This window comes from Cyprinodon tularosa, unplaced genomic scaffold (assembly GCF_016077235.1).
Source record: "Cyprinodon tularosa strain WSP-4 unplaced genomic scaffold, ASM1607723v1 ctg543, whole genome shotgun sequence".
In the NCBI taxonomy this organism is placed as follows: Eukaryota; Metazoa; Chordata; class Actinopteri; order Cyprinodontiformes; family Cyprinodontidae; genus Cyprinodon; species Cyprinodon tularosa.
The window spans coordinates 114,252-126,057 of record NW_024039278.1 but is presented as its reverse complement, the minus strand read 5'-3'; the positions used below and the strand labels follow the sequence as shown (position 1 = coordinate 126,057).

The 11,806-nt window shown below is 38.2% G+C and overlaps 1 non-coding gene across 1 annotated transcript; it reads left to right on the top strand.

Annotated features, from left to right (window-relative positions):
• Positions 1-6,232: 6,232 nt before the first annotated feature.
• On the top strand, positions 6,233-6,314 carry trnas-gcu. Its single transcript has one exon. It is a non-coding gene; the product is annotated as a tRNA-Ser (tRNA).
• The last annotated feature ends 5,492 nt before the right edge of the window (positions 6,315-11,806 follow it).

Below are 11,806 nucleotides of genomic sequence, written 5' to 3'. Positions count from 1 at the left end.
AGTGTCTGGTAGGCTGTGGTGGCTGCTGCACGCAATGTGGATCTCAAACAGATTAAGCGACTGACAGAATCTATGGATGGAAGGCTTTGAAGCGTCATGGTGAAGAAAGGTGGCTGTATTGTTCAGTGATTTGTTTTTTGTTTGTTTTGGAATGTTGCAAATGTTCATTTCTGAATTTTGAGTTATATTGGTTTACCTGGTGAAAATAAACAAGTGAAATGGGTATACATGCTTTTTTTATTACGTTGCCTAATAATTCTAGACACTAATATTTACCTGCACACACAGACATCCTCAAAAATGGCCAAATCTAAAAAAATAACACATCAACTTCCAAAAATATGAAACTTTGATATTAAGGAGTCGTTTGGATTGATTGAAAACCCAATAGTGGCCCAATAATAAAAATAATCCTCAAAAATACAACTTGCCTAATAATTCTGCACAGTGTAGATTGTTAAGAGGTAGGGTGAGATAGAGACAACTGCATGCAAATGTGAGTAAATCAAACCTAACAAAGCAAAGTCAGTTTTGTTTTCCCTCACCAAGCCTTAGTACGTCTTAGCATTTCTATCTGTGCATATTTTTTTTCTTATCTGGGGAGGCATGGTTTATTAATGTTACTGTTGTTAATTACAAAATGCACATTGATCAATTATAAAATCAATATAGCTTTACCTGTCACTTTACATATTTTAAAGTTGCAGCAGATTGTAGTGTTTTATCAAGATATATAGAAGGGACATTGGCTAATTAAACTTTTTCAGCTACAATCAGGCATTTGATTACTCCATATAAGGGCTCACCATTTAAACACAGTAGCCAGGCAACTTTCTGTGTCACATATGTAAGTTTGAACTGTTTTGCTTTTTTTTTTTTTTTTTTTCATGTTAGGGACAGATGTAACCAGTATTCAAGTAGATACAGTCAGTAGGAAAGTTGAAAACGTTTCTTGAAATAAAGATAAACAAACAGAAACTAAAATGGAGCGGTTGGATCTGCGGCGACTGCAGGTGGGGGGCGGGGCACCGCCCAATCTCCTACACTCTGTTCATGGGAGAAACACAGGTAAGTGACCATGATCATCTCACAGAAGATGATTATCAGAGTTGGTCATTTACCTGGTATAACAGTCCAGTCCATCTCCATAGAAAGGGGCGCAATCCAGCCACTTGATTGTAGACTGACGCAGTGCGCGTCAACCAGAGTGTCCCCCGGACTGCAGTCTCAGAGGACCCGAAGGAAGCCGATCCTGGACAGGGTAACAGATCAGGCAGGAGCAGACAGGTGACAGGATTGAGATCAGGCAGGAACAGACAGGTGACAGGACCCAGGCTTCCAGGTAATTCACAGAGTCCAGAAGCGTGACCAGGCAGTCACGCACAGGAGCAGACAGGATCAGTTGCAGATGGGCAAGATCAGTGGCAGAGGGTAGAAGAGACAGGACGTGGAACCAGAACTTGACGCAGGACCTTTAAACTGGTCTTCTCCTTGGAGCCAGGCTTACGGGGATAAAAACTGAACCTCCCCGCATATAGAACTAAAAACCCTGAGGACTCAGCAGGGGAGGAACAGTGGACGATCAGGAGGTGAGACAGACACAAAACCCTCTTTCCACTGGCCGGCAGGATCCAGGACTTTAACCGTGGAATAAAACTGAAAACACTCAGACAGACTAACAGGAAAACAAAAGAAATGAGCTGGCCCTGAAAGCTTATGCTTAACAGAATATAAAGCAAAGAAAACAGGTGTGAGGAATAAATGATAATTAAGGCTGGGAGGGAAAACGGCAGGTGAAAGAAATAAGAAATTAAGGTGGAGGTATCAGCACAGATCATGACAGTTAGATATTTTTTTTCATCTATTCTTGGGCTGATTAACAAATTCCACTTTAGTATAAAGATATCTGAAAAATTGCTGGGCAGTATTGCGTCACCTCCCAAAATTCGGAGAGTTAGTTTGGGCTGTTAATCTGTCCATATGTAAATATAGTAATAATTAAAATACATGCCCTACAAAAGTCGTTTTTATTGTACATATTGCTCTAAATCAGTTTCAGACTCTTCAAATTAGTTTTCTAGGCTTGTGGAAGCCCTTTATTCAATATTTGATATTTATATTTAATCATTCTTAGTTTAAAAGTATTAGAAAGATTAGGGGTAAATTTAAATATACCTGTAAAAGGGCTACTAAGGGCCTCTGTGTTGCTCTCCTGTCATGTGAAAATGTATTTTTAAGTCACAATGAGGGGAAACTGAAAACTCCAAAGAAAATGGGCATTGATAAAATCATATAGAATTGGGTTAATATAACCTTAAAAGACTATTTCTTTCTTTGCTTGACATTAATTTTCCACAAATCAGCTTTGGTCACATTTTAGTGCTGTAATTTATGGCACAATTTTAGTCTAATTTTTATGTCATGCATTTTTAATTTGTGGGTGTTCAAAGCATTTTGAGGCCACAGCTGCCTTCATCTGTGAACACAGTTGCCATGGATACCAGTATTCCTCTCATCTATTGCAAGGTGGGAAAAGCACTTTTTACTTCTTCACCCACACAGTGTCCAAATTACACTGATGTGCTGTGATACAACCGACTAACTCTTTTTAATAAATCAAGTTTACTATTTCCAGGTTACCCACTCTCCTGTTCAGTGTTTGAGCTTCAGAGTGGAGCAAATCCACTGAATAATAAAGTATTAATTCTAAAGAATGTTCACTGGAATAGAACTCTGGATTTATTCATTTTAGAGCTTAAAAGTCAAATTTTTATCACAATGTTTATTCAGAAACAAAATTGCTCTATGCTGCACAACCTTACATTTCAGTTTTCCTTAAAGGCATTATTGATGATTCTTTCTACAATTTCTTTCCTTTAGTAGTCTTTTATTCTATTTTTCTATTTAGTAGACAAGGTTCAGTAGGAGAAAGCACTGATTACTGTAATTAGGTCTCGTAATTCAAAATATTCTTGTTTAATTTGTGTGTTCCACCCAGATCCACCCAGCCTCGATTCAAATGCACTCTCAAGTTACTTCCTGTTAAGAAGCCCATAGAACCTTGAATGATCTAAAAGGACAGACCTGGTAAGCCTGTTAAACTTAGCAAAATGCTATGTTTCTCATCATGATCCTAGTGCAGCAGTGCAAGCCTAGGATGCCTAAGAACAATTTCTGCATATCACAGGATGGCTAGAGGCTTTATACAAATTGAAAATATGTAAAATCCCTAGGAAAAAGATAATTTTCTTCTCCAACAAAAGCATATAGGTCAGTCAGGGTATTTGTTGGTCATTTAGTAGAAGTATGTGGTATGAGTTATGATTTTTTATTTTTTTTTGGGAATTGCAACAAGAAAACAATCAATCTAATTTATCAGTAGTGTCTTTATAGTATATTACACATTTCACAAAACAACAACCTTAAAGGATACTATAATTGATTTTATGAAATGCAGCACTGGGATCTAACAGAACAAGTACATATTTGAGGCCATGCGAATAGTAACAGTCACTTTGAACAGTGGTGTTTCACTGATATGATAAGCTTAGAAACCACACTGAAGCTCTTTTTGGTCTTTTTGGTTTCTACTGTATCCAAAATTCCTATGAAAAAATGTTCTTAAGAATTTTGGATAAGAAAGGAAGATTGGATATAGGTCTATAATTGACCAAGTCATCTGGCTCAAGGGACAGTTTCTTAAGTAAATGTTTCATTACAGCTACCTTAAAAACCCGAGGTACACGTCCTTTTAACAGGAAGAGATTAATCATATACAAAATGCAGGTGGATATCAGAGAGAAAGCACCAAACGCAGTTAAGGCATCATAGTTACCTAAGTTGCTGCCTCGCCTACCAGAGATTAAACCACTTACTAACCCGACACTATCAACTGTAACCCCAAGTGTGGATGGCTGCAGGCCAGCTGATATTTATCTACAGGATGTTGTGTGAAGTTAGGAAACTGAGTGGGAAGCATTTCTTGCAAGAGATATTATTCAAATTTATTTAACATCCTTAGATGAGATGGAGAGTATATAAAAGCTCTGACTTAACCATCCTAAGAAATACTTTTATGCTTTTCAGAAATCCCAGCACACTCTCTCTCTCTCCCATGAAACTAAACCAAACCCCTGCAAAAAAGAACTTTCTCAAACACTTGAAGAAAAGAAGGAAACGACTTTTATTCAGCTAAGACATACATTTAGCAAAATAAACATTTCAGAACAACTGCTTTCCCTTCATGACATCAACTGTCTTGAGCTCACAACAGAAGGAGGATGTGAGAACCTTGACCACAATAAGGACACGTTTATCCTTGTCTAGAGTAGAGAGGCAACTGCTTTTTATCACCCCTGCTTCAGCGTCATATATTCCAGCAGAGACTGGAACAATGTTACTTTTATTTAGCCAAGGAAAAGCACAGTCTGATATTCCATTTCACAGTTGTCACACCCAAACAGGAACCGATGAGATAAAGCTACCATTAAGAGAACATGCAGATTTACTTATTTATTAATCTATTTATTTATCTTTTATCTAAGCACATTTTCAGACAGACGCAGACCAATTAGCCACCCAGAAGAACAAGGGATGGCTATTTGCTCGGAATGATCCTAGTAGGAGGGACCTCCATGCTGCTTAAATACATTAGCACTCCAACTACTGATTTCTCTGGTGCAAGCCAGAGAGTGCTTTCAAACAGCTACAGCTGAAAACAAAGTGCTGAACATACACTATATTGCCAAAAGTATTTGCTCACCCATCCAAATTATTGGAATCAGGTGTTCCAATCACTTCCATGGCCACAGGTGTATAAATTCAAGCACCTAGGCATGCAGACTGTTTTTACAAACATTTGTGAAAGAATGGGTCGCTCTCAGGAGCTCAGTGAATTCCAGCGTGGAACTGTGATAGGATGCCACCTGTGCAACAAATCCAGTCGTGAAATTTCCTCGCTCCTAAATATTCCACAGTCAACTGTCAGCTGTATTATAAGAAAATGGAAGTGTTTGGGAACGACAGCAACTCAGCCACGAAGTGGTAGGCCACGTAAACTGACGGAGCGGGGTCAGCGGATGCTGAAGCGCATAGTGCGAAGAGGTCGCCAACTTTCTGCAGAGTCAATCACTACAGACCTCCAAACTTCATGTGGCCTTCAGATTAGCTCAAGAACAGTGCGCAGAGAGCTTCATGGAATGGGTTTCCATGGTCGAGCAGCTGCATCCAAGCCATACATCACCAAGTGCAATGCAAAGCGTCGGATGCGGTGGTGTAAAGCACGCCGCCACTGGACTCTAGAGCAGTGGAGACGCGTTCTCTGGAGTGACGAATCGCGCTTCTCCATCTGGCAATCTGATGGACGGGTCTGGGTTTGGCGGTTGCCAGGAGAACGGTACTTGTCTGACTGCATTGTGCCAAGTGTAAAGTTTGGTGGAGGGGGGATTATGGTGTGGGGTTGTTTTTCAGGAGCTGGGCTTGGCCCCTTAGTTCCAGTGAAAGGAACTCTGAATGCTTCAGCATACCAAGACATTTTGGACAATTCCATGCTCCCAACTTTGTGGGAACAGTTTGGAGCTGGCCCCTTCCTCTTCCAACATGACTGTGCACCAGTGCACAAAGCAAGGTCCATAAAGACATGGATGACAGAGTCTGGTGTGGATGAACTTGACTGGCCTGCACAGAGTCCTGACCTCAACCCGATAGAACACCTTTGGGATGAATTAGAGCGGAGACTGAGAGCCAGGCCTTCTCGTCCAACATCAGTGTGCGACCTCACAAATGCGCTTCTGGAAGAATGGTCAAAAATTCCCATAAACACACTCCTAAACCTTGTGGACAGCCTTCCCAGAAGAGTTGAAGCTGTTCTAGCTGCAAAGGGTGGACCGACGTCATATTGAACCCTATGGATTAGGAACGGGATGTCACTTAAGCTCATATGTGAGTCAAGGCAGGTGAGCAAATACTTTTGGCAATATAGTGTAGCTACATGAACGTCTGGACTTTAAGTTTCGCCTCTAATCCAGGTGGCTTTGTATGAACCACGTAGCAGTCAGTCAGCCGTTATCAAAGAACTGATAGGGATAACATCATTTTTTAAAATGTCATTTCTTTCACTATGAGCTCAAGGAGCCACCAAGTGTTCATTCTCTAAAAATGTGTACTTCAAATGTATCCGATTATCTGTTAACGGCCCTCAGCTCTTATTTCAAGTCTGCAAGCAGTGGTCAGAGACAAGGTGGCCGAGAGGTTATGTCAATGGACTGCTAATCCATTGTGCTTTGCACGCATGGGTTTAAGTCCTATCCTTGTCGAAAATAGCTCTTCTACTGGTGCTGTGATCTTGAGATGTGCTCTCTCAAACACATATCCAACAAATGTCTTAGCGTTGCTTTAAAACCCTACAACTTTATGTTTCCTTTAACACTGTTATTCTATTACTATCTTGGTAAATAAGGTATTGTATGCTGATGTCTTTGTTAGATTGAAGTGGAGCTCAGTCAACCACTTGATTCTTCCTGGTAGAATTATACAGTAGCAGCCATTCAAAATGCCCTTTCCCAGTCAAATGCAAGCTGAATGGCAGTCCACTTCTCTGCATTCACCAGATTCTCCTCCAACTTCCAGCAACCGGCCTTCTCAAGGGTGTACATATTGTTTTAATCTGACTCCACCCTTTTACTGAATTACAGGGTCTGTCCTGGAGATTGTGCTTCTCTTTAGATCTAAATGTCCATTAATAATGACCAAAAGAATATTTTAGTACAAAGACTGATGTTTAAAAAGGAATTGTAGGGGACAAGCGAAGGAAAGAGGGACAATTTTGAATGGCAAGATGTGAGGGCAAAAGTACTCTTCAATCTATCTCTGAAGATGCTCAGTCATCGAGGTCATGATCATGCTAGAGAATGTTCAATCTAGGCATCTGGACGTGAGGTTTCGCCTCTAATCCAGCTGGCTTTATATGTAAGCAGTCAGTCAGCCGTTATCAAAGAACTGATAGAGTGAACATAATGTTTAAAAATGTCATTTCTTTCACTATGAGCCACCTTTAAAAATGCACTTTAAAAATGAAAATGTCTTGAGACCTGCACTGAACGAAATTCCCTTTTGTATACAATCTGTGTATACAAAATTACATTAAAGTTTGTTCAAGTCCAAGTCTAACTCAAAGCTTAGGGGCCATCTTTGTATGTTTTTGTGTCTAAAGACAACATGATTTTTGTCTTCATTTAAATATTATTTTGTTTAAACATATTCAGGCAATATTGTATTAAAAAAAACATTTTTATTCCAGGTGCCTTTCATAAAGATACAGTGTTATTCGAATGCACAATAGTTATTATTATTATTATTTTTCTTTTTTTATGGTTTGCACTCAATTACAGTTAAGTATTGAATTATGTATACTGAAAACAGTTTCAATGGTCAATAATTTTATAATGCCACAACTTATGTTCCTTTAAAAAATCACCAAGGGTCTATTTAGTATGATGATGTCATACCCCATGCTGCTACACATTTTATTTTCTCTTTTACATTCACAGCATCACAGCATATCATAGTTTTGGCATAGTTACTTCTGTAGACCAAGGCCATTTTTAGTCTTTTGGGGAGGAAAATTGACATTATAAACGCCATGCTTATGAGGAATTTATAGGATTTAAAAAAATGAAGGGTTATTAAAATATCTTTGGTAATTCAATAGGATATGTTCTGACAACTTTCTTCCTTTCATCTTTACCAAGCAATCCTTAGGTTTTCAGCATAGTAAAATCTGACTGATAGAAGCAGAAGGGATATCTGCCTCAGAAGTGTACCCACAAACATGATTATATTACCAGTGAAAGGATTTCTATTTTATGTCAGAGACTTATGGTCACTATGCAAGTTAGTAGAGAAATAAACAGTCCTGACAAAATACAAAATATTGTTGTTGCAGCAAAACTATCCAAAACTTTAGCAGTTTGAAATCTGATGTTTTTTTATGCCTGATGCATTGCCGGTCAAATGATGCAGAACATCTTTCTCTGGGGACAAGTACTAAATTCTCTTTTGTGACAGTAAGCAGGTTCCATATCTTACCTTTTACAATTGTCACAGCATGTAGCTGGTATGTTTCCCTCATATTGACATTTTGAATTCAATAGTAGTGACAGTTTGACCTTCTGTGCCTTCTTACCTAAGCAAGAATGACAAGCTATAACAGTTCTGAAAATGTCAGTTCTGTCACTCTTGAGCTCTGCTTGCTCCTGGTGCATCATATACAAAATCTAGCACACAGAAAACTGATATTAATCATCTAAAAGAAGAAAAAAATGGCTTTGTTATAAAGTATACCCGTGCAACTACACCACTCGCCTAAAACAGCCTTAAGAAATGTTGCCATCTCATTGTTGCCATTCCCAGATGGTGCCTTTACAGGTGCCAAAAGATGTTTTGTAATCATTACTCCAGTAAAGTAAACCTAGAAAAAAAATTCTGTATCAATGAACACATTAAGATTTGTCATCACCAAACAAACATTCCTTTAGCATTGACAAGGTAAAACTAAAAGAAGTTTGGTGTAAAAACAGTTGAGTTAAATACCCTTCTTTTCCCAAGCAGAATTAACTTTCTTGGATCATGAAGTAAAGATAGGGTATCCATTGTTGTTGAGTTGGTTCAATCTTTAAAAGTGGTGACAGAAACATAACACTCATGTTAAAAACAAAGGATATTCCCCTGTGAAGTATCTCTTTCAGTTGGAGCCACAGATGTGCATGGAACCTCATCGATAGCAAGGATGTTATTGCAGCAAAGGGAACAGGAATCAAATACAGGTTGCTAGAGGAGGTTCAACTCTTTTCCCTCATTCACAAGATCTCTGTGGGTCTGCCTGCAAAATTCAATGAAATGTTTCATGTTTTTCCTTCACCATACATCTGCATGCCTAATCAAGTAAGGCAAGAAGGCTGGAACCTTATTCCTAAAGAAAGATTAAGAAAGAAGACAAAGGGTCTCCTCTTTTAAAGAGGAAATTTTACTCTTGCTAAGTCCACCTACTTTGCCTTGCTCTGATATCTGATATCATGAGACACACAATACTGCTCAGTGTTGATTAGTTAACATACTTAGAATGAGAGCCCAAGGTCAGGGAAGGGGTTTGTCATTGATCCAGAGAAGTGATGGTGTCCTGATTAAAAAAAAAGTCAAATGAAGTACAATAATTATCTTCTCAGAATAGGAAGGATATGTCCAAGCTATTATCATTGTCACAGGCAGAATTAGATTCTCAAATGTTTTTTTCATTTAGTTGCAGTAAAGGAATATTTTTCAATTTAGCAAGCAATCCAAGAGATTAAATGAGAATACTTTTTCACACCTACCACTGCAGAATGGAAACAATTTTTTCAGAAGGTATATCAATGAACTGTTGAATATCGACCTTTATAATAAAATTACTAGAATGACAGGACTTATAGATGAAAAAATCATTGGAGTGCAAAATGATCACAGACAAAATATTTTATTTTATTTGGGGGTGGGGTAAAGAAAAAGTCTTGTTTTTATCCAAAATATTTGCATTAATTTAAACTTATTGGTGAAAACGGACACAAGCGTAACCTGGCATAAGGCAGATGCATACTGTGTAGAATTCAAATTGAACTGCACGGTATCCATTTGGAAAGCCTACTGTTCACAGTGCTTGCAAAAGGGAGGGAAATTAAGAACAATTCTTTGAGATGATACTTTACATGATTTTACAGGGCTACTTAACCTCAAAAACAAAAAAAACTGTATGAATATATATCCACCTTTAAAGGTTTGCTCTCCATGTGTATGACTCCTTTAATTGCATTAAAAAATTGCATTCATTTCAATGCCTTGCTGTTTCATTCGTCTTCATTTTAATGTTGTTGCGCTAAACATTTGCTGTCTTTAATAGAAAATGCTTTGGAATCCAGTCATTTAAAGTATTTTCTTATCATATCCTTATAGCCTAAATTGAAATTAAATTAGGTATTTTTCTTGCTCATATGGGTTGGGGGTTGATCATAACATCTCAATTTTTTTTTAAAACTATTTACAAAAATGCCATTACAACTGGAACCTCAGTTTTCTTAAAATTTGGTCCTGTAATTTAAAATATCTTTAAAAAAAAAAATCTTTACTCAAATTTAAACTGAATAAGAATATTTTTTTTCAGATCCATGTCCTGTATGACAGTTGAAGTACTGTTGGGGTTTCTCTCTGTTGCTCCTGAAGGCTTGTAACCAGCAAAGCAGCAGTTTATTCCCTCATGTAAATCTCACCATTAAGATCACCATTTACCCATTGCACACTTAAAAAAAGATTAAGTCCTACAATTGTCAAGTAACCTAATAATGTTTAAGATCTGACTGCATCTGAAAATGCTTTTTGGGAGGGAAATGTTTCTTTATATTGCAAAAACACAATTAAAACAAAGAGAAATGACAGTCCTAGTCCATAAAACACATCTGCCTTCAAACAAACTCAATTTGTCTTTTAGTTTGTCTTTATTTCCATCTCTTTGGGCCATAATCAGCATCCACGACACAAAGAAAACACAAAGATTTTAAAATTGTCAGCAAAAAAGGGGAAAACTAACCATGCAACCACAAGGACTTATGCGAAAGTGTTTTTTTTTTTTTTCCTGTCCTTGTGATTGCAGGACTCTCAGCTTTATCAATGCTCAAGAGAAGCCACCCTCGTTCCTTGTCTATTCTCAAGTGGTACATATAAAATAGTCTGCAGAACTTGTGGTCAATATTTCTTCATAAAACTTTTGGTCTCTTATTAGAGACAAAACCAAACAGAGCATCTGGGTCGGAAACCGTTGAAGAAGCTGAAAATTTGTTTCACCCTACCTTTGGGATGTTCTCCTAGCAAGATTTGTTGTTCGGGTAAAGGATCCTTTCACCTTTTATTTTGTTGCATTGCAGAATAGCGAAATTTTTTTAATTTATACTATGCACTGGGTGTGTTGAATTGAAGGTTACCTCAGACATTAGACCAGGGCCAACTTCTGCAGCCAGCAGAAGTTGGCCCTGGTCTAATGTCTGTCTGTCTGTCTCAAAGTATGATTTAACCATGAAAGTAACTTACACAGCAACAAAAATCATACAAATAAAAAATCAAAAGTATAAGAAAGAGCAAAAGAGATACATAAATGTTATACCCAAAAGCTCTATGGATAGATGTCCCAGGGCTAGATAATAGTCCAATAGATTCGCTTTTGCAAGCAGCCCATTATGATTGTTGCTATACGTTTCTGCTTGGTACATGTAGATGAAACTTTATTAAAAATTATTTTGTTGTAAATTTCAGTACCACAGACAAGGAGACGGAAAGGTAGATGAGAAAGAAAGAGGGTATAAGAACTAAGGAGAGGGAGAAACAGATCAGTGGGTATCCCTTAGAATTGCAATTTTGTGAAAAATCTATGATCAGTGGCGATAGTGTCATTGGATGTAGGAGTTTGCCCTGAAATCGAAGGGTTGACGGTTAAAGCCCCGACTCCGACTTTCAGTGTCATTGTGTCCTTGGGCAAGACACTTCACCTGCATTGTCTACTGATGGTGGTCAGAGGGCCCGGTTGCACCAGTGTACGGCAGCCCCGCTTCTGTCAGTGAGCCCCAGGGCAGCTGTGGCTACAATGTAGCTTGCCACCATCAGTGTGTGAGTGTGTGTGTGAATGGGTGAATGAATGTAGTATAAAGCGCTTTGGTCAAGTCTCCTGACTTGAATAAAGGCGTTATATAAGTACATGCCATTTACCATTTACCATTAAATATTATTCTTC